Here is a 22,897-nt window from a genome sequence, read left to right as displayed (position 1 = left end):
TCTTGTTAAGGACTGTAAAAGATATCCGGGGACATCAGCCAGTGGGCTACATGTTAGATTGTTGGGTCTGGGGTCGCACAAATATTGAGGACGCAGCCACAAAGTTAGATCATCAGAGGCCACTTTACTTCATCACTGCAGGGTACCAGAACGTCTAACTAGTTAGGGCCATCGGCAAGTCGGGTTCCAACACCGGGACCCTGAACAGAGGAAGCAGTCCTTCTTTTTAAAGCAAAAACTGCAAGTAGGGGAGATCAGGCATGATATCAGAGAGAATTTTTACAATTTGAGGTTGTCTTGGGTGATGGTACATTCCGGGAATTTACAACTCACAACTCGTGATGACATTTTACAACTTGTAGTACAATTTGATAACAAGGTATTTGTACAAGCTTATATAAAGTTTGTTTACACATCTGTGCTTATCTTGACACAGCTCTTGGCACAGCCGGGGCTGCGTCTTAATTTTTAACCAATGGCTCTTCTCCTAACTGCAGAGAATATGGGACAAGGGTCACGTAACAGAAGTGAGATGGGTGGCTAATGTTTTTGAATTATTGTGGACTCCACAGATTCTATAGAATCCTCACCAAATTTTGTGGTGACGTCGTAGTAATGATGGATGCTACCCTTATACTTGAAATGTACGCTCAAGTAATTTTAATTTTCATACAATATATTTTGATCATAATATTTCTTCTCCCTTAGCTCTTCCCAGATACTCCCTCCCTCCAAGTATTTTTGAGGGAAGATTTCATATCTACTACTTACTTTCAAATATCATGCAAAATATTAAGTCACGGAGGAACAGAGAACAAACATGGCCACACGTTAACAAGCGTGAAATCTAGGTGAAGGGCACACAGGTATGGCGCTATTATTGATCCATTTCTTCAACTATTTTTAAAGTGAGAGGTGTTTCCCAAGGTTTAAACTTTGGTTTGAAGAGTACAGTTCCCTTCCTTGTGGCTGACTGGGCAGGAACGTGAGGCTGTCTCTGCCTCTGGTGTGTGTATTAAAGTTCGACAGGCTAGAGAAAGGTTCCCTGGTTGAGAATGTATGCTGCTCTCCCAGGTGACCAGGTTCAGTCCCCATGTCAGATGGCTCACTCCAGCCACCACAGCCTCACTGTCACTCCACCCCAGGAGGCTCTGAGGCTGCTGGATCAGTGGGTACCCGCACTCATCTACTCAAACCCACAGACACGCACAAAATTAAAAATAATTTTAAAAATCTTTTTAAAAAATCACTCTACATTTTTTCCTTAATACATGACCTGAAAGCAAGAACAGTTTCTAAACGTGGACAGAATTTAAAGGCAGGCAGATCTTAAGCAGAATCTAAACTGAGTAGCTGAGGGGCTCCCAAGCCAAAAGGAGGTTTGGCAAGTTGGAGTGAGGAGCCAAAGGCTTTTCCAAGTGGGAACTGGAGGATCCTTCTAGAACCTGGGAGGAGCCGCCTATATGTGGAATTAAAACAAAAAAATCTCAAGCTCAAATTCTATACCACTGCCAGATGCTTACCCGAAGATGTGAGTGGGAAATGGAGGGAGAAATCAGAGCCCAATGTGGTCCCATGAGTGTCTGTGAGCCAATTTCCTGCTGTCCCAGGGTCAATAAAATCCCTGCAAAAGCAAATGGGAATAACACCCCAGTCCCCAGTCCAGAGCAAGGAGGCAAGCCAGCCTGGGGCAGAAAAGAAGGAAGCAGTTGCTATTTTTTCTTGACTCTACTGGAAAAACAAAAATATAGCTCCTGAAGGAATGCTCCTAGCACACCCCTCCTCTCTTGTAGAAACTGATATTTCAGGGTAGCTGTGGTCTTTCCTCTCAAACCCGATCTCTGAAAAATTGTCTTCAATTGGGCTAAGCGAGTGAGTCGGCCAGTAAAGTGTCCACTGCACAAGCCCAAGGGCCCAGGTTGTGTCCCCAGAATCTACATAAAAATTTACTGTTCTGTACTCACCTAACACTAGTGCTGGGAAGGCAGAGATGGGCAGATCTCCGGGCTTGCTGCACAGTCACTCTGCCCAAATCAGGGAGTTCCAAGCCAGTGAGAGGTCCTGTCTCAAGAGTAAGATGGAGCCGGGCGGTGGTGGCGCACGCCTTTAATCCCAGCACTCGGGAGGCAGAGCCAGGCGGATCTCTGTGAGTTCGAGGCCAGCCTGGACTACCAAGTGAGTTCCAGGAAAGGCACAAAGCTACACAGAGAAACCCTGTCTCGAAAAACCAAAAAAGAAAAAAAAAAAAAAAAAAAAGGAAAAAAAAAAGAGTAAGATGGAGAGTAACTGAAGACGACAGAGATGTTAACCTCTGGCCTCTACATGTACACAGGCATACATGTACACACACATACACACACACACACACACACACACACACACACACACACACGGAAAACATACTTTAAATCTAAGCAATTTATTCTGCAGGTCCTTAATTGTATCTCATTATTATCATATTATTACTAACAATTACTATTGCATTATTATTATTAACAACTTGTTCTCTCTAGAGGTCACTTTGTTCTCTACTTGGAAACAGATACTCGGGAGCTTTCTGTCGACTTAGGCCTCCAGATTGCTCAAACCTTCACGGAGAGGCAGCCTTTCTTTCTGCTCTGGTTATACAGTTTTCAAAGTGACTTTTTCCCAGAGAACTTTCTGCCCTTTATGTTCCAGTGACTTACGGAGGAACTCTCTTCCAGCTCAATGACCTTCCCTTCTCTTCACTGTTATACAACCAGCTAAGAGATGCTTGTGGTTTCTGAGGTCTGACACCGGCAGGGATAAAGGACACTCGGCGTACACACTCTCACTTGAACAAGCACTGCTTTTTAGTTTTTAGGGTGCTGGATATTGGCTTGACTGAAATTCTATTTTAGGGAGAAGAGATTGATTTTAGAGAACGATCAGTAACTCCAGTGACAGTATTTGGCTTGTTTCTTTTCACTCATCGTTTACTGATCTCCTAGGTTGTGGATCCCCTCTCTCGTGACATGCACCTTTTCCCAAGTCAATTCAAGCCATATGCTGTCTACAACACAATGCAAGGACACTCTCTTTCCTACTAGAACTGTAGGAAACGCTTCCTTTTTAAAGTCAGATAAAAACTGGGACCCGTATCTCCCACCATGCAGTCCAAGTTCCGTCCTTCAGCGTGTAGCCAATCCTTCTGATTGGCAGATTCTATGTTTGCAGATTCACATATGCCCTAAACCAGCAGCCAGTGCTGACAGCATTTTTAGTTATTTGTGAACATACAGAGTAGTACAGAAACAAAGTTCCTCACCAGGACCTGGGGAGATGGCTCAGTAGGTAAGGTGTAAAGCGTGAGGACCTGTGTTCAGTTTCCAGAACCCACATATAAAAGTCAGGTGTGGTGGCATGTACTTGAAACCCCAGCACTGAGCAGGCAGAGACAGGAAGATCTGTGGGGCTTGCTAGCCTACCAGCCTAGTCTCCTTGGCAAGTGCTAGGCCAATGAGAGACCCCATAACAAAACAAACAAGTATGGACAGCAATGGCATTCATGTGGCCCTCTGGCCTCCACATGCACACAAAACCATTACTCAGCATGCACATTCTCAGCTGGTCAGAGCAAGGGTCTGAGCAAGACACTGCCTTCTTACATCTGTTCTACTACACAAGCATCCTTTCAACTGTGCATTCATGGTACTTTTGGTACTTTGTGGTTTTTGTTGGGATGTCACTGCTAAAAATGGACCCCAAGCTTAGTGCAAAGTGTTTTCTCTAAGGTTCCTAGACACAGAGGCTATGCTGGCCCTCATGGAGGAAGCAAGCATGTTGGCTAAGCCTCATGCAGGAATAAGAGGTAATGCTGTTAGCCATGAGTTTAGTGTTAATGAACTAACAACATTAAATAAATTTAAAAAACCTACATCAAATATATTGATTGGTTGACATAAAGGTTCTTGTTCACCTCCCTGCATTTTCCCCAGGAGCAGCAGTTTGAGATTTGCTTATTTGGGGTTGGTGGCAAATCTCTAAAACAACCACTGTGACTAATAAGAATCTATTGCGTTTCTTCTGTGTTTTCGCATATAGTTCACTGGTGATCTGAGACCATAACAAATGACTGTAAGTTTCACTGTTTTAGAGGTAGGACAGAAGGGATAGTCCCAGGGAGGAATACAGGAAAGTCATGATAGAAACCACCTTTGAATTCTCCCAAGTTCTTGTTAAATACAAGGGACCTCTCTCAGGACATGCCGAGCATCTAAGGCTCACTAGACCAAGGACATGCCCGTTGTGATCTTTGTAACAACTTCACTCACAGTGCACGTTATGATTTATGAGGGACTGTCACAGGAATCCTCTCAATTACTTTGTATTCTTACCTACACTGTGAGAAGTGAGAGAGTGACCCATATTCCCACATGAGGCACTGTGGACCTCAGAGAGGAGACAGCTTGATCAAGACTCACTGGTGCTCAGTGTGACTAGAAGTCGAACCCAGGCCCTCTTGTGCGGCTTGTTCTGGCACTTTCCAGGCCAGCCCTGGCTGTCTGTTCTTCTGTGCCCCTTCCCTCTGTTAGCATGTTTCTGGTTGCCCCATTCCATAATTCACTGAACTAATAGTTTCATTTTTGTGGTGGTGTTGCTGCTGAAATAGATCTCAAATAGCTTAAGCTGGTCTTGACCTTGGCATGTAGCAGAGGCTAGCCCTGAAGCTCTGATCTTTTGGCCTCCACCTCTTGAGCTGGCGTTACAGGCATGTGCCGCCATGCCAGGAGAAATTAGCATACATTTAAGAACCAAATCATCAACAGAAAACAACTGAATTTTCACTGTTCATGTTACAGCTCTGAGGCATGTCACTGTCAGTAATAGCCCATTGAGGGTGGGACATGTGAACACCCTAGACCAGTGCTTCTCAGCCTTCCTAATGCTGTGACACTTTAATACAGTTCCTCATGCTGTGGTGATCCCCCAACCACAGAGTTATTTTCATTGCTACTTCACAACTGTAATTTTGCTACTGTTATGAATCATAATGTAAACATCTGTGTTTGCAATGGTGTAGGGCCCTGACCCCCCAATTTGGGTAGCTGTTGCCTGCTTGCTGACCTTGACCAGATGTCCTCCCTATGCTAATTCCCTGCAGGTTTCCACCCTCCTGAATGCTTAAGGGAAGTTCCTTGTTTGTGTATCCTGCATATTGGGTGTTAACAGCTTAGATACAAGATTGTAAAATATTGGTAGTGAACTTCTTCCCTCTGGGGTTCTCCCATTGTGCTGTAAGCCTGTATTTAAGGTTTCCTCCCTGTTTCAATAAACGCATTTTTGGCATTCTGCTGAGGCGAATGACCCACTGTCTTTTGTCTCTGTTTTTCCGATCCACAGCCCCTCACTCAGACATGGTGAATGGGTGGTGGTAGCGCGGGTGTTATTGCTACACAATGGTCTTAGGTGACCCCTATGAAAGGTCATTTGACCACAAAGGGGTCAAGATCCACAGGTTGAGAACCACTGCCCTAGGCATACCACAGGGTTGTAAAGGAAGTGTCGTATTTATCTGGACATACACAAAACAGTAAATTAGGCTGTATTATCCAATCATTATGTCTTAGGTCACTTCACAGTTGGGACATGATGGTTGTGCAACCTGGAGAGAATAACAGTGGGTTTGCAGGGGGAAAAAAGCTTTTTAGTTCCAAAGACATCTGTGCGTATGATATGCAGTAGAGTCTCATCCCTTTTTGGTGCTGCAGAAACATTCTGGAAAACAGAGGTTGGGGTGAAGAGTCAGCAGAGAAGCGGAGAAGCTGCCACCATTGTTTTTATTGATAATATCGACAGCCTTTGATCCCTATTCAATGGGGATAGACAAGACTGATGTTTACATCTCTTTGTCCCCTTTAGAATTGTCGTAATGGTGAGTCCACATATGTCTGGGAACTTAGGGCCTAAGTAAGCAAATGCAAGACTTCATTTCACTGGCAATGACTACTTAGAGCCAGACTTGGAATCTGCTCCCTAAAGGAACAGAAATGAATAAATTTGTATGTATGTATGCGTGTATACATATATTCACGCATGCATGCATATATGCATATGCATATAGTTGAGTTGACAACCAAGATTAGCACTACACTCTAGGGCAGTGGTTCTCAACCTTCATAATGCTGCGACCCTTTAATGCAGTTCCTCATGTTGTGGTGACCCCTAACCAGGAAATTATTTTCGTTGCTACTTTATACTGTTATGAATCATAATGTAAATATTTTTGGAGGTAGAGGTTTGCCAAAGGGGTTGAAAACCACAGGTTGAGGACCGCTGCTCTAAGATAACATGTTTATGTGTCTTTTGAGAAACAAATGTTTAGTTATAAACTGAGAAACTATGATTTTAAAAAATGTGAGCTGCTCTCTGCAAAAGGAGGACCCCCTGGAATTGTTGAGCTGACGGAGGCAAAGTGTGCTGCCTCTACTCGTGAGCTGTTCCGGTGGTTCTGCACCCCATAATGAGGCGACTCTAAGGAGACAAAGCGTCACTCCACATAAGGACTTCAAAAGCCGAGGACAGCCTGTCCAGAGAACTCGTGCCCAACTTTGTCCTCTGTGTCCTCTCCCAGCTGTGAGGGAACGCCCTAAGAGAACAGCTTGAAGGAGGAGAGACTGGTTTTGGCTCACAGCTTAAGGATTTTTCATCCACAGCTCATTTTCATTAATTCTGGGTCTGTGGGGAGGCAGAACGCCATGACAGTGAAAGTGACCCACTTCACAGACCAGGAAGCAGAGAGACAGTGGTCACTGGGGACTTGCCATAGCTTTCAGAGGCAGCCTCCAGTGACCTACATCCTACCTACATCAAGACTCTGACTCTCCAAGTTTCCACAACCTCCCTAAAATAGTCCACCAAACGAGGAGGATCAAGCCCGCAACACACAAGCCTGTTGGGGGCATTTCAGAATCAAACTGTAACATCCTCTGCCACACATGTCAGAATCAAACTGTAACATCCTCTGCCGTACAAACTCCCTGCAGATTCTGGTCACCCTGGAAAAGCGTCTTGATGGTTGTTTCCCTAAGGGTGACAGGAAAAAGAAGTCAGTGGAATGGGGGTGGGGACAGAGGGGTGGTACGGGTCACTGGAAGTGAAACCTCAGGCAACCTGTAACATAGACCATAGTGTAGGTTTCTTTAAAGTGGGATCTGGGTGGATAGAGAGAAAGGTGACATATTAAGCTAACGTCTCTCTATTCCCTCTGCTGGCAAGGGGATTCCCAACTGCAGAAGGTCACTAGTGTACTCACACTGTTCTGACTAGTCTGAAACATCCGAACCTGTAGAGCAAGGACTAGGAGACAGGAGAAGGGAAAGATTCCGAGCTTTCAAAGAGAATGTGTTCATGGCACTATCAAGGACTAGTGAAGACGGAAAAGGTGGCCCCGGCAACAGGCTTATTGACTGCGTTTCATAGCTGTAATAAAATAGAAGATAGTCCTCAGAACTAGCACTGCCTTAAAGGGGATACATGGACAAGCTCTCTTGAGCCTTGCTCCTGCGCTGACCTCACAGCCAGGACAGAGACATCCAACCCCTCTGACAGTGGGTATTTGCAGCGACACCTGCTGTAAGTGTTACCATCCTGCACGATCTATCTCCTTCACACAGAAAAATGTATAGATTTCCTCACCTCATCAAACCATTTTGGATGTCTGGAATCAATGGGAATAATTAACAGAAAAAGGCTTCTGTGTTCCCAGTGCCTTCCTGTGACCTGGAGACTCGGGTTTGCATTGTACATCCTGAAGGAGGCCAGGCTTCTGGGTCTGCTCCTGAAAGGGGGCATGGGGGTGAGCAGCAGGTCACTCGCGGGTTTTTTTTGCCTTCCTGACGAAATGTGGCATTTATCCTTAGCACTCTGCCAGATGCCTGAAATCCTCGTGTCTTTACAAAATATTTTTCTATTTAGTTGAATCAGGCGGCACAACTGCAATACGTCTTCTCCCTGTGACTGCCTTCCACAGCCTGTGCCTTCACGAGACTTAGATGAGGTTTGGGTGATTCATGGCGCTTAAACTTCTCCAGAGCACTTTTTTCCATTGGAAAATTCTCCGAAACTGAATGCATCATCAACACAGTTGTCCATGCATTAAAGAGCTACAAGCAAAACAATGAGCACCATTTTTTAAAACCTACGCTTAAGCCAAGAAAAACAGTTATATCACAAGATGTTAAAAGACCTTATATTTCAGTTTCCAGGGATCTTTCAGGAAGAACATGGCCTGTCTTTGTCTTAGGGCCCCTTATTCTAAGCTTTCTAAATTACAAATGAAAGAAATAGCTTATATTCGGTTTAGCTTGTTTTCAAGTTATTAGCATGATCTATGGAGACTTAAGTCACACAATCTGCTATATTTGTGTGGAACGGATCACCCTTTGACCACATTAATTCTTTTCTTCATTCTTAGGGAAAACAGAATTTATTTTGTAATTTATCTGGCTTCCTCATTGGTGTTTTTACATATTAAATAAGAAGAGAGTTACCTAACATGCTTTCATGTGAGATCTTCTAGAGTCTTTTGTGAACATGTAAGTTGTACTAAAGAAACACAAATCTCATCTGGGACTTCACATTAAAGGTACTAGACCTGTGTGAGAGTGCACAGCTATATAATCCCAGTATTCAGGAGGACTGAGAATTGACGCCAGCCTGGGCTGCATGTGGAGCTCCAGGACACATTGAAACAGAGACTCGGACTCAAAGCAAACAAGCAAACAAACAAACGTGTGTGTGTGTGTGTGTGTGTGTGTGTGTGTGTGTGTGTGTGTGTGTTATGTTTTTCCTGCCATATGTATTCATTGCACATGGTACTGTTACATAAGAACATTTTTATATAAGTATATTGACTACATTTCTCACACACCTCCTTACACTCCCATTTTCTCCTTGTCCCATCAGTCCCCTCTGTTCCCCAGACAGTTTGAATTCTACATTATATAAATACATACATATGTCATATGTACATGCATGATTTTATGTTTCTGTATAAAATATATACCTGACTATATTTTTATCCATCTGTCTCTATTACTTAATGAAGAATTGTCCCAGTAGGAATCCAGAGATGCAGGCTTTTGTCTATCTTAATACTCATTTGGTTTCCCCACAAGTCAAGTTGCATCATCTGGGTCCTCTCCTGTGTTATTCAGCAGAGTGAGACAGGAGCATCATGGCTTTGAGGCCAGCCTGGGCATATGGTGAAACAGCATCTCAAAGAAAAGAAATGTCTCCCATCTCAATGTGTAATATGTTTATTCTCTCTTATTTAACAAATATTTACTGAGTGAAACTGGGAGTTAGAGGACAACCCAGGGCACTGGTTAAGAGATGTCCTGTGTAGGGTGGGAGGCCCACACCTATAAAACGGTACTACCTCCTGTGTGTGTGCCATAACTAAACCCATTACAGTAAGTCTGTGCTTGCACATAGTAAACACTCAACAAACATTAGGCACTATCAGTGCTTTTTTTTTTTTTTTTTTTTTTTTTTTTGGTTTTTCGAGACAGGGTTTCTCTGCGTAGCTTTGCACCTTTCCTGGGACTCACTTGGTAGCCCAGGCTGGCCTCGAACTCACAGAGATCCACCTGGCTCTGCCTCCCGAGTGCTGGGATTAAAGGCGTGCGCCACCACCGCCCGGCTATCAGTGCTGTTTTAACTGATTGCTAGAGATAGAAAAATAGAAATAGGGAAGTTCATAGTTCCTACCCTTGAGACGATTACAATTTAATCACAGGTAGCTATACAAACAGAAGAGACCAACAGAATAATTCCTACAGCAGAAAAGCTATGCAAGGGTGAGTAGAACTTTTCATGTGTTTCATATCATTTGGATAAACTACTTTGTTTATCCAAGTCGTACTTGAATCCACAAGGGTTAAAAATGTGCTATTCCGGGGTTAAAAATACACCATCACACTGTGTCTTGTCCTTGTAAAATTGCACATTTTTCACACCAATAAAAATGTTAGAAAATTTTATAATAGGACTTGAAATCAGAAGGCATGGATATATAAGTTAGCACTCTTCTTATTACATGGAAAAGAAATTCAAATCAAATTCACTTAAGCAAAAAAGAGAATTCCTTCATTACTTCATGGAGCTGAGAAATCAGACAGAGTTCAGCTGGTTTATCAAGGTCAACCTCTCCCTCACACTGTCTCTCCCTCTACCCAGATTCTATGTGTGCCCCATTCTCTGGAATAGTCCCCATGCTCATAAACATCCAGGCTCATAGCCTCCCCACTGACTATCCCTGGAACAGACAGAGTTCCTTTCTTCCTGGGCTCTAGCAAAGCTCCCTATGTGGCTCTCACTGACCTGTTTGGGGGGCAAGTCGGTCTGACACCATTGAGAAGAAGTCACTTGCCACATGCCCACTTTGGGACCAGACACAGGGTCATTCCCATTGACACCACCCCTACCTAGAGTGAGAAGTGGGCAGTTTCCACAAGGAAAGGGCATGGTGACCAGAGAACCACAAACAAAAATGACACTGGGGCTCCATCTCACCCCAGTTAGAATCACCCACAAAACAAGTAGCAACACACGCTGCCAGAGTTCTGACAACAGTGAACGTTATTCACTGCTGGTGGGGCTGTCAACTAGCTGAGCTACTGTGGAAGTCAGTACAGAGTTTCCTCATCAACCTAAGCGTAGGCCTGCTGTGACCCAGCCACACCACCCCTGGGTGTTTACCAAAGGACACCAGGTCAGCACGTTGAAGAGATACTTGCCCATCAGTACTTACCACAGCACCAGGTGACCAGCAACTCAGAGAAGGGAAGAAAAATGTGCTATTAGCCAGCTGTGGTGGTGCATGCTCTTAATCCCAACACTCAGGAGGTGCAAGATGGTGGATCTCTGTGAGTTCAAGAACAGCCTGGTCTACATAGTATGTTCTAAGCCAGCTAGGGCTACAAAGTGAAACCGGGTCTCTAAAAAAGATGTGTTTTATGTTCTACAGAGTGGAACTTTTTCAGTCCTATAGAAGAATGAAGTAGGTCACTTTCAGGAAAATGGATATATGATGACAATTATATAAAGCAAATTAAGCCAGACTCAGAGAAACAGACACCACATTTTTCTCTCATTGGTAAGTCCTATACATAGTAAATGTATAAAATTAGATAGATAGATAGATAGATAGATAGATAGATAGATAGATAGATAGATAGATAGACAGATAGACAGATAGACAGATAGATGAGAAAAGCACCAAAACTGGGAAATAAAGGTGAAGAAATGGGAGTGGTGGGGATTGGAGAGAGGGCAGCAGGGTAGGAGGGAATATGCTCAAAGTATATTACATACTTTCAAGGAAGTGGCATCTATAACCCTGTGTCATTTTCTTTAAAAAGAGCCTTTGTGGGGGCTGGGCAGATGGCTGGGTGTCTTAGAGCACTTGCTGCTCTTGCAGAGGACTCAGGTTCAGTACCCAGCTCCCACATGACAGCTCACAGCCTTCTATAACTCCAGTTCCAGGCAATCCAATGCCCTTTTCTGGCCTCCAGAGACACCTGCATAGATGCAGTGCACATGAATTCTTATAGATAAACACATACACATAAAAATAATAAATGAGTTTTTAAAAAAAAAAAAAAAAAAAAAAAAAAAAAAAAAAAAAAAAAAAAAAAAAACACCAGAGCCTTGAAAAGGCAAAACAAAGCAAAAAGACAGGGCAGGATGGCAAGGTCTATAATCAGAAGGGGGGTTGTGAGATTGGCAATGTGAGCCTGGGCACATGCCAGAATGTTCTGAAGTGCACCTGCCAACAGAGAGGATGGATGAGCCTTGAGAGAAGTTACCTTGATCCCAGTCTCCTTTGAGAGACCTTTTTCTCTGTTACTCTATATTTCTAGGAAAATGACAAGTATGTAGGATGCTGGAAGACATTTGATTCTTAGAAATGAAGGATTCTGTAAGAGGAAGTCATCGTGCATTTCCAACAGCGGAGTTGTGGTGTGGAAGAATAAAGACGAAATGGAGTCTTATCAAGGTCTCCAGGCAAAACTTCTGAGAAATATCTGAGATGCAGGCAAAACACAATTCAGTCAGTGTTACATTAGTCCCTTCTAAGATCAATTGGCCTTATAGTAATAATTAGTCAATTTTTACAGTCAAAAATCACCAACTGACAATATCTTCAACAAAAGTGACAGATAAAAATCAAATTGTCAAGGGCTGGAGAGATGACTCAGAGGTTAAGGAAATTTTCTGTTCTTGAAGAGAATACAGGTTCAATTCCCAGCATCCACATGGCAGCTCCCAACTGTCTGTAACTCCAGTTCAAGGGGACCCAACTCCTTTTCTGGTCTCCAAGGGCACCACACACACTTAGGGTATACAGACATACATGCTAGAAATCACTCACACACATCAAAAAGGAAATTAAGTCTCAAGTCACACTTAGACAAAAGAGATCTCTGTGTCAAACATTTCTGACAATCTCAAGGGTACAACGAGGGCAAAGTGACACAGGGAGACATTCTCAGTCACAATTTTTGTGCTGTTTATCATCTTGGACACATCCTGGGCCCGTGTTTAACAGGTGAGGCCTTTAAGCAGAATGGGAGATAATACCATGCACACAGGAGGAACCATTTAGATCACGAAGCATTTAAGCATCATCTTCAGTTTGTTTCATTGTTCATAGTGCAAATTTTATTTGATCCGTACCCATGATACCACAGTTTCTAGGTTGGTTTTCCAAATCATAGGCAACTGGGTTGCTTCTGCCAAAGGGACTTTGTTGTTAAGGAACTTCCTGCTTCCATTTACCACCAAACTGCTATCAAACCAAACTCTCCCTTCTTTCCCAGGTTGCTTCCTCTTTACCTAAAAGAAGGGACCTCTGACTTGCTATTTAAACACTGGCTTGTTCACATGTAAATCATAGCTCATGAGCTCAATAGTACTAGAATGAAAGACCAGCATAGTCCCTCCCTGATGCTGATTTGAAGAACCAGGAGATTTACCATATTCCATGGTCATAAATAGAACTGTATCATGAACAATTTAATCCCATATCACCAGAACCACACTGAAATAAGTCTATGCAGTCTCCAAATATGCCAGCTTTCAAAGCCTTCCAGACTGTGGTTCATTTAGTCGTTCCCTAGTTCAGGCACAATTTGTCCTTCAGGGACACATTGTAAACTGAAGGTTAACAGAAAGTCTCCTAACCCAAAACATCATAATAGGATGCCCGAAAATCTATTTCTTTTGAGGGATTCCTGTTTCAAAAGATATATTCTTTGAGTAAAGGATTAATGTGTGTGTGTGTGTGTGTGTGTGTGTGTGTGTGTGTGTCTCTCTCTCTCTGTGTATGTGTATGTCTCTCTCTCTCTCTCTCTCTCTCTCTCTCTCTCTCTCTGTGTGTGTGTGTGTGTGTGTGTGTGTGTGTGTGTGTGTGTGTGTGTGAATGTGCATGCACACACCATGGTGCATGTATATAGAGGTCAGATGACAATGAATCAGAGTCAGTTTTCCTCCTCTACCACACAGATTCCAGGGATTGAACTCTGTTCATCAGCCTTGGCAGCAAATGCTTTTACCCACTGAGCCATCTCACGGGTCCCTTTGCAAATAGCTCTAAAAATGAGGCAGACATAGCCAGTGACACCAGAATCAGTAAATAACCCTAGTACCATCTCTAGAAAAGTGATGGGGCCAAGTTACCTAAGAGGAAAAGAAGGGAAATTCTGAAGAAAAATTTAAATGAACTTTCTTTACGGAAATGAATATCATCAATAGATCCATCTCTGACACAAAATGTTTACTTCAACTGTGGTCAAATATTTCTGCTTTTTTTAGGTTTATGGAGTATCTAAAAGAAGATTGGCTTACTATATTTTTCCATATATTTTTTAGTAAAACTATTTAGATCAATTGCTTTAGGAAGACAAGCAATTACTTTATATCTCAACATGGTTCAGAGTCCTGCGGCTAATAGATAAGGTAATCTCTAACTTCCAGCAAAATCCAGCCACCATTTTGTTTTACTGGTCTTGGGATTATTGGTCTGAACATGGCTTTATTTTCAAGTCTTTAGAGGTTCTAAATCTTCCTCTCCTGATAAAATATGAAGACATTGAGAGCATTCCCAATATCATTAATAAAGGTGCTATGTGTAGAATAATCAATAAAGAACTGACCCCTGATACCCCTAAGACACTGTTGTGCCCAGATCGTGACCCCCAGAGAGACCACCAAAGATGAGCATGCCGGAATGCAAAAGCATGGTTTAATTCTGGATATCCAATACAAGCCTAGGCAGGGACTTCGTCCAATACATCCAACACAGTGGAGGCTGGAGGAAGTGCCCACCTATCTGCAAGCTCAGCTTTTAAAGGGAAAAGTCACAAGGTTACATCGTTTAGGGGTGCTAGTACGGGTACAATTCTGATTGGCTCGCTTCTAGGGACTTCTAGAAATTACTTCTAAGGGAGTGGGTTGCTCGCCACCATTTTTCATTGGCTTCCCTCAGGTGGAGGCATTTTTATGGTCAGTTATCCTGGAAACCAGGGAGAGGACATTCCATAGTCTGGCAGGCATTACCTCATGACTATCTTGTGACTCTGTACTTTTACACTTCCTGGTTTCTGGAATCTGAACTGACTGGTTTCAGTAACTAATGGCCTATTCCCAAAAGGAAACATCTTAGGCCTTAATTTTAGGGTGAAAGCATTTTGGTCTTATTTCTAAGATGGCTCATTTTGGTCTCACAACACCATAGTGTAAAGTAACTGCTTCCTGAACAATGTATAAAGACTTCTCATCAGGAGATAAAGTCAGACACAAAGTAGCTATGGAAATCTGGCTGTTTCCTAACCTGATCTTAACATATTTGTTCCCAGAGTCTCACCATAAAGCAGGAACTTTATCTCTGCACTCCAGTTGTATAGAGAGTTGTGTGTGATACCCAGGAACTTGTTGTCCAGTGAGGATTCAGTCACGAAACAATTGCATACTGAGTTCTGATTTCTGCCTAATACTGTGTCAGGCAGTGGGACTACAGTGATGAGGTGAACCCTCTTCAAGGTAACCTCCCCACTCTAATAACAAGAAGAACAAAGCACATGCTGTCATGTGACTGCACAGGGATCTGTGGGGTCACTGCACAAGTGCCGCTTCCCAGCCTGGAGGAACTGGGCACTGCACAGTGAAGATATCCACAGGCAGAGGTGGGATGCAGTGGACAGAACGGATGTCTCTGGAAGTCAGTGTATCATGGTTGTCAACGATGCTGGAGGATACATCGAGGGGTGAGAAGAAACACCACAGGGAACTCCATCTTGGAGGTTCCTTGTGTCCCTTCCCATGTGAGTACAAAAAGAGCTTCTGATACATACTGAAGGAGTCTGGAGAATTCTTCAAAAGGAGGAAATGGAAAAAGGTAACACATACTGATGGGAGAAAGGTTAAGGATGTGGTAGATGAGCCAGGGCCTGTTCCTTCAACAAATATTCACTCAGCTATTTTAACAACTATAACAATGAAACTTCCAAATCACAAATGATATGAATAGGAATTCATAAAAAGGTGAAACATTTTTCTTCATACTTTAACAATTAAACTAAACCATAGTTCATTATTTCACTTTATTTTTTGTTTTTATTTTTGTTTTGAGATAGGAGCTTATCTATCTCAGGCTGGCCTTGAACTCATAAGCATTTGTCATAGCATCAATATACTTAAAAAAATTCAGTGCTGGTGAATGATCTCAGTGGGTTTAGGCTCCTTCTGCTAAGCCTGAAGACCAGAGTTCAAGCCCCAGGACTTGAAGGCGAGAACTGACTTCTGCAGGTTGTCATCTGACTTCCACATCCATGAGCACATACACCTACACACAATGAACAAATGCAGTTTAAAATTTTCAAAGTGGGTGAAAATGATTTTGAACTCTGGTCTCTTGCCTCCATCACCCTAGTGCTGGGGTTACACCATGCCCAGTTTATGTGGCCAGGAAGGGGAGAAAACATCATTAGCTGACTGGGAGCTAGGGTAAGTACCTGGTGTGCCAGGAGATACTTACTAATCAGTTGATATGAGAGCATATCTGGAGACTACAAAAACAATCTATGTGACGCAGGAGCAATCAGTGGTCCAGAACAGAGTGGAAAGAGATGCTGGAGAGAGATGCTGGAGAAAGATGCTGGAAAGAGATGCTGGAGAAAGGAGACAGCAGAAAGACAAAGAAAGGACACTCCTCAGCAGCCACCGTGTTAAGGAGGTGGACAGAGTCAGTAAGTGTCAAGTCACAGCATACCATCAGTGCTCATCCCTCAGCTCCCTTTTACGAAGAGTTCATAGAAGTCTGGGAACCAAGGAGCCTTATGAGTGGTTGGGAACTCACTAGGCTTTATAAGCTACAAAATAAATATTTAGAACACATGAAAATTTTAAAATGCATGTGCTCATGTATGTGGAAGTCAGATGACAACCTGCAGAAGTCAGTTCTCACCTTCCATATGTGAGTCCTGGGGTTTGAACTCTGGTCATCAGGCTTAGCAGAAAGAGCCTAAATCCACTGAGATCACTCACCAGCCCTGGATTTTTTTTTTTAAATATATAGATGCAGTCACAAATGCTTAAGCATAAGTTTACCTGATAGTGTCGTGAATTAATGGTAAGGCGAATAAATGTTTCTTTTGAGAAGAATGCTTTAAATAGTGCCTTTTCCCCTCTGGGAGTTAGGAAGTTGTGACTAGATAATGTGGGATTATTGATGAGACAGGAAAGAGCATGGCGGAAGAGGAGCTTCTGGAAGATTCACCTATGAGCAGTGACTGAGATGTGTTGAATGGGGAGAGGTATTGCTTTGCTAAGTGACCAGGGTGTTAAACTGCCCTCTCAATATTAATGGTTACACCCACAGATTCGTGCTGATCTCAACCTTTGTCAAAGAAAGTGCTGGGAGTCAGTAACTGTTGAGTGCTCGGCCCTTCATGAAACATCTGTATCATATAATCCAAGGTCAGGGAACATCCCGGAAAAGGGGATGGGAAAAAAAAATGAGAGCCCAAGGAGCAGAGAACACTACGAAATGCTGTCTTCTGCACAAGGCATGACAGTCGCACCCAGGAACTCCAAGTAGCCATGGTTACCTGAAGGAAGCCAGTACAAGATGGGCCTGTTAAAATTCCGCCAGAGGTGGGGGCGGAGCTTCACAAGCCCCACCCCTCCCTGAGGTCCCGCGGGCTGGTCATGGCTCCTGGCAGAGGGAGTCGTTTTCTTTAGCCTTGTAGCCGCTTTTAAGGTGTCCGTGTTCCAGCAAACCAACTTCCACGCATATGCACACAAGCCTAGCTAAACTCCAGCGGTCACACGGCAAAAGTGGCGTGAAGTGGGAGGGGCCTGCTAGGAAGAGGGTTTTAGTGGAAGACGGATGAGAGAAAATAGTGGAATGTGAAAATGACCAAAAACATAATATGTTATACATATTATATTATATCATATTTTATTATACATAGAACAACGGGGAGAGGGTGGAGGCAGAAAACGTCAAAGAATCCAGCCCTCAAAACCCCGAGCGCCTGTCCCCCTGGTGTCGGCACATCGCCTGCATTCTGTCTTTTCATGACATTCCCTATTTTCCTCTGAAAGAAAGCAAAGCCCAGCTCCAGCATCTTTTAAAAACAGCAAACCCTGTTTAGGCTTTTGTATCTAGCTGTCCTCTCCATTCGCTGAAGATAAAATCCGCTCCAGCATCCAAACAGAGGGACCTGAAGTTCCCGGGGTCACAGCCCGGCTTTGTCCTTCCTAACAGACACGTTGGCCTTAACTTTCTAGAATTCTGCTGAGAGAGCAGACAACATCTGCTCTGACTACAGCGCTTGCGGCCCCCTAGTGGGGCCAACGCAGTTCCAACCTGAACCGAGAATGAATGCAAATGAAATAATAACCCACAACCACAAAGGAGGAACATAGGAATACCCAGGGAGGTGTTGGAATCGTTTCTATAAAAAGCCCATCACGGAAAAGCATACAAACAACAGTAATAAAAGCTGAAGCCCAGATCCCAACACGGAGTCTAAGAGATACTGAATTTGGAGTCAGCAGGAGTAAGATGTAAAATCAGGGCTCTAAGAGCAGCAGCTGGCAAGTGTCTATAATCTAAATAATGGCTGGGGAAAAAAAATGAATGTCCTAGTGAGGGGCTGAGATCCACTTCTGACAGGTGAGCAGCATGCTCTGAGACGCTGAAGCTCACAGCTGCAGCTCAGCTGGACCCTTGCTGTTGACATGATTATTTTTCTTTGTGTCCTTCTACCTGGTGTATTTCTTAAACAAATCGGGAACAGGAGGAGGGTGCCACGAGAGAGGGAAAAGAGTGACTGTTCTGATAGTCCGGAGATCTGCCACGTCAGTATCATCCTCTGTGATTTTACTCTTTTCAACCACAACCGGAACAACTAGGTGGAATTTGGGATACTTGACCCTTCCTGTTCTGCATGCTAATTAGCATCCTCCTTACTAGTCCCATTGGGTCAAAATGCAAAGCACCTGAATGGGCTGGGACTTTGGTAAAATACTTGCTTTGGAAGCAACAGGAACGAATTTGATCCCCAGAACCCGTTTAAAAATGAGGGGCAGGTACGATGGTGCACACCTAACAATCATTGACGGGGAGGTAGAGACAGTGGGGTTGCTGGGTAGCAAGCCCTGCCTACTTAAAAGAGATCTAGACCAGTGATTGTCTTAAACAAGGGGGAGGATGGCAGGGAAGGCTGTGCTCTGAACTCCTTATGCACACATACAAAAATACAAACTGCACTAGTAACTGATAGGCTAACGATAGTCACCAGACTTGCCGCATAAGCTTGGCAAAATCCGGAACTCTTTAATCCCAGCACTCGGGAGGCACAGCCAGGCGGATCTCTGTGAGTTCGAGGCCAGCCTGGGCTACCAAGTGAGTTCCAGAACAGGCGCAAAGCTACACAGAGAAACCCTGTCTCGAAAAACCAAAAAAAAAAAAAAAAAAAAAAAAAATCCGGAACTCTAAATGGACAGATCTCACCTCAGGCCATGGTACTAGCCAAGAAAGGCCAGGAATCTCTTCATGGCCTGCAGGCTCTCCACCCACGTCCCGCCAGCCACTCCGCATTGCAAATAGGGTCTTCAGATAGCAGTGCTTTGGCTTTGTCTAGAGAGTGATGGCAATCTCTCCTGTTCCAATGTCCCATTTCCCCTTGTTAATTCATGCCCATAAATAATCCTCTCTGTCTGGAGCATCTCCCCTATCTCTAACCAAATCTGGGGAGGCTTTGTTCAGTATTTTAATTCTCTTATATCCACAGGGAGGATGCTTGAACACCAACCATTGTCTTTTGTGCAAGAGCCCCAGTGTTGGAGAAATTAAATTTGTTTCTGGTCTTACAAGTAACAGATTTTACAGCTGGGAATAATAGTAGAAATCACCTCAAATCAGTAGCCCCTGCTTTATCTCATCATCCCAACACCCACCTGGGGGGACAGACCCTAAGAACTTAGCTGACTCACCCACGGAGGCACAGTGAACTAAGCAAGTTTCATTCCCTTGCTTACATACTCACCCCATCCCTTAAATGTCTTTGTATATTTCTCAACCACACATGAGCTCTGGAGTTCTCTTGTAATAACAGTCTCCTCCGCCTAGATGATTTACAAGCCCTAGCACATAGAGGATCCTGTATGTGAAACAGATACTGTAATAGGGTGGCTGTGAATGGCAGGTCTAGAGAAGACACTCTACAGAGTGGCAGTACCCCACACACACACACACACCCCTATTTGTTTCAATCAACAAACTATGAATTAAGGTAGCCTAGCAGCTGGTCCATTGGCCCTAGAAGAACAGAACTGGCCGATTCTGAACTCAGACTTGCCTCCAGAAAATACAATTTGTTACCAATATAGGAGGTAATCTAAGTGTTTCTAAATTAATAGATTCATTTTTTTTCTAGAGTATCAGAGAGCTTTAATTGTGCTTAAGTGTCTTCATTATGGAGTGGCTAAACAGACCCTGGAGAACTTAGAATTTTTGTCTTCTATTTTTAGAAAATGCCGAGGGCCAAGGTGCATTTATGAGTATTACATTTTATTGGTCTGACTATGACAAGGGTAAGTATAAAAAGTAACATTTTCTTCAGTATTAATGTGCTATGATTTTGTCACTAAGCTAATTTTACTGTTTAAATAACCTAGTTTATACACTGTAAAGTGCTGTCCAAGAACAGCAACCATAATCTTCTGCAGAATGGCTGCCAGAGGTTATGTGAGACCCCAAGATCAGGCTTCCTGACTACTGATGCTCCCTCACAGAGAAAGCATCGTGGGACCCTCACCTGAGCTTCTGGCCATTCCTGTACCCTGCTGACAGTCACCTGTAATTCTGCTCCAACTGCATATAGTGTAGTGGCCTCAAAAGGTGACAGAGGACTGAATGAAGCAGGGATTCTGTCTATGCAGCTGTGGAGAGGTTGTCATCCATGCTGGGGTGAGATTTTCGTGGCATGGGACTGCTTTGGGATCACCTGTTGGTAAGTGGTGGTGCTTGTGGCTGGCTGGCTGCCGCCGCCGCCACCGGAGGCAGAAGAATCACAAGCCATGGTTACCTTTCTAGAGCTTTATTGAGAGAGAAAGGGGGGGGAGGAGAGAGAGAGAGAGAGAGAGAGAGAGAGAGAGAGAGAGAGAGAGAGAGAGAGAGACCGTGAGGAGCAGAGAGAATACGGAAGGAGAGGCAATATGGAAAGAGAGGGCACAGAGGGCACGCCTGCTTTTTAGGCTGGGACGCCGTCGCAGGCTGGTGACGTAATTAAGGACATAATCCTTACATCACCCACCCACCTTTAAGTAACTTCTAACCCATGCTCTGTAAGTAGTCAAAAAAAAAAAAAAACAAAAAACCTGGACTCCTCAATTTGACTTTGGTGCAGTCGTACTTTGCCTTGTCAGTGGTGCTGTGTAAGGAAGGGGCCAGCATTTGTTTTCATCTCCCCAGGCAGACCGCTCACTCTGTCCTGTACCCAGTCTCTGTTATGACATCACTACCCTTCCTTCCCATTGTCTTCCTAAAGGTTTAGTTCTTATATTTTGTGTGTGTGTGTGTGTGTGTGTGTGTGTGTGTGTGTGTATACTTGAGTGTATGTATGGGCACCACATGTGTGAAGGTACCTTCACAGGTCAGAAGAAGGCACCAGATGCACTGGAAGAGAAATTACAGGCAATTGTGAGCTCCCCAGTATGGGTTCTGGGGAGCAAACCTGGATTGTCTGGAAGAGCAGCACATGCTCTTAACCTCTGAGCATCATCTCTCTAGCTGGAACCTCACTGGCATTTTTTACAGGGGTGATTTCTTCTCCTTTGTAATAGCACAACTCTCCAATACACCTGTTTCCAATCTTTTCTCCAAAACAAGGTCACTGTGTGTTCTGATCTTACTCTCCAGAAGCTGAGAACCCAATGAGTCTCATCTGCCAAGGTTTGGGAAATCTCTATCATTAGTGGACTTGTGGAAATCAAGGCTCTTTTAGTTATATGGAACATAAATTCTCTCAGGCTGGGTCAAGAAAGTCAGAGGAGCTTTCTGAGAGAATCCATGCTTTCTAAGACAACATTTCAAACAAAATACTATTTTCAACATAGTATTTTTTTCTCTTTATTAATCCTTGGGCACTTATAACTCCATCTTCTATAAATGACAGATCCTCCAAGTCCTATAATAGTTCAAGCCCCTGGAGAGCAGAGAAGATATTTGATATAAGAGATGTAGAAGAGGCACTCCAATGTGAATAGTGTGAGGCAGAGACATTGGAAAGTGAGATGTGAGACACAAGGTGAATCTCAATGTCTCTTGAAAGTCTTTCTCTCTAGCTCCATTCATTTCTATTTTTCTCTCCCACATCTCGGCACACCTCCCCATCCCTTAGCAATGCCATTGCCTCATTACTGTTCTCACTTGTCTCTCTCCTGGAAAGTTTCCTTTCTGTAGATGGCCCAGTGTTTGCTTTCTTACCCCTGAGCCTGCATGAACTTTAAAGCTCAGGGTTCAGAACTAGCCATCAGTAACCATTTCTCTTTTTCTTTTTATTGAAAATAAATTCTTTTCTCATACAATACATCCTGGTTATAGTTTCCCCTCCTTCCACTCCTCCCAGTTTCTCCCTACCCCCATCCCCTCCTGATCCACTCCCTTTCTGTCTCTCATTAGAAAAGAACAGGCTTCCAAAAGACCACAACCAAACATGACCAAATAAAATATAATAAGATGAAGCAAAAATGAACATACTGAAGTAGGACAGGGCAACCCAATAGGAGGGAAGGAATCCCAAGAGGAGACAAAAGAGTCAGAGACCCACTTGTTCTCACAGTCAGGAGTCTCATGAAAGTTCTAAGCTAACAGCTATAATATATACTCAGAGGACCTGGTGCAGACTCTTGTAGGACCTGTGTCTGCTGCTTCAGTCTCTGTGAGCTCATAAGCACCTTGCTTAATTGATTCAGAGGGCCTTGTTCCCCTGGTGTCCTCCATCACCTCTGGCTCTTACAATCTTTCTGCCTACCTAGTTTCTTGAGTTCTTTATATATTTTGGATATTCGTCCTCTACTGGATGTGGAGTTGGTAAAAATCTTTTCTCATTTTATAGGCTGCTCCTTTGTCTGATTGACAGTGTCCTCTGCCTTACCAAAGCTTTTCAGTTTCATGAGGTCCCATTTATTGATTGTTAATCTCAATGCCTGTGCTATCCAAATTCTGTTCAGGAAGTTGTCTCCTGTGCCAATGTATTCAAGGCTCTCCCTCACTTTCTCTTCTATCAGGTTCAGTGTATATGGATTTGAGTTTTATGCTGAGTGATAAATATGGATCTATTGGCATCCTTCTGTGTGC

The sequence above is a fragment of the Peromyscus eremicus genome, chromosome 19 (assembly GCF_949786415.1).
Source record: "Peromyscus eremicus chromosome 19, PerEre_H2_v1, whole genome shotgun sequence".
Classification (NCBI taxonomy): domain Eukaryota; kingdom Metazoa; phylum Chordata; class Mammalia; order Rodentia; family Cricetidae; genus Peromyscus; species Peromyscus eremicus.
Note: the sequence above shows the minus strand (reverse complement) of the source record.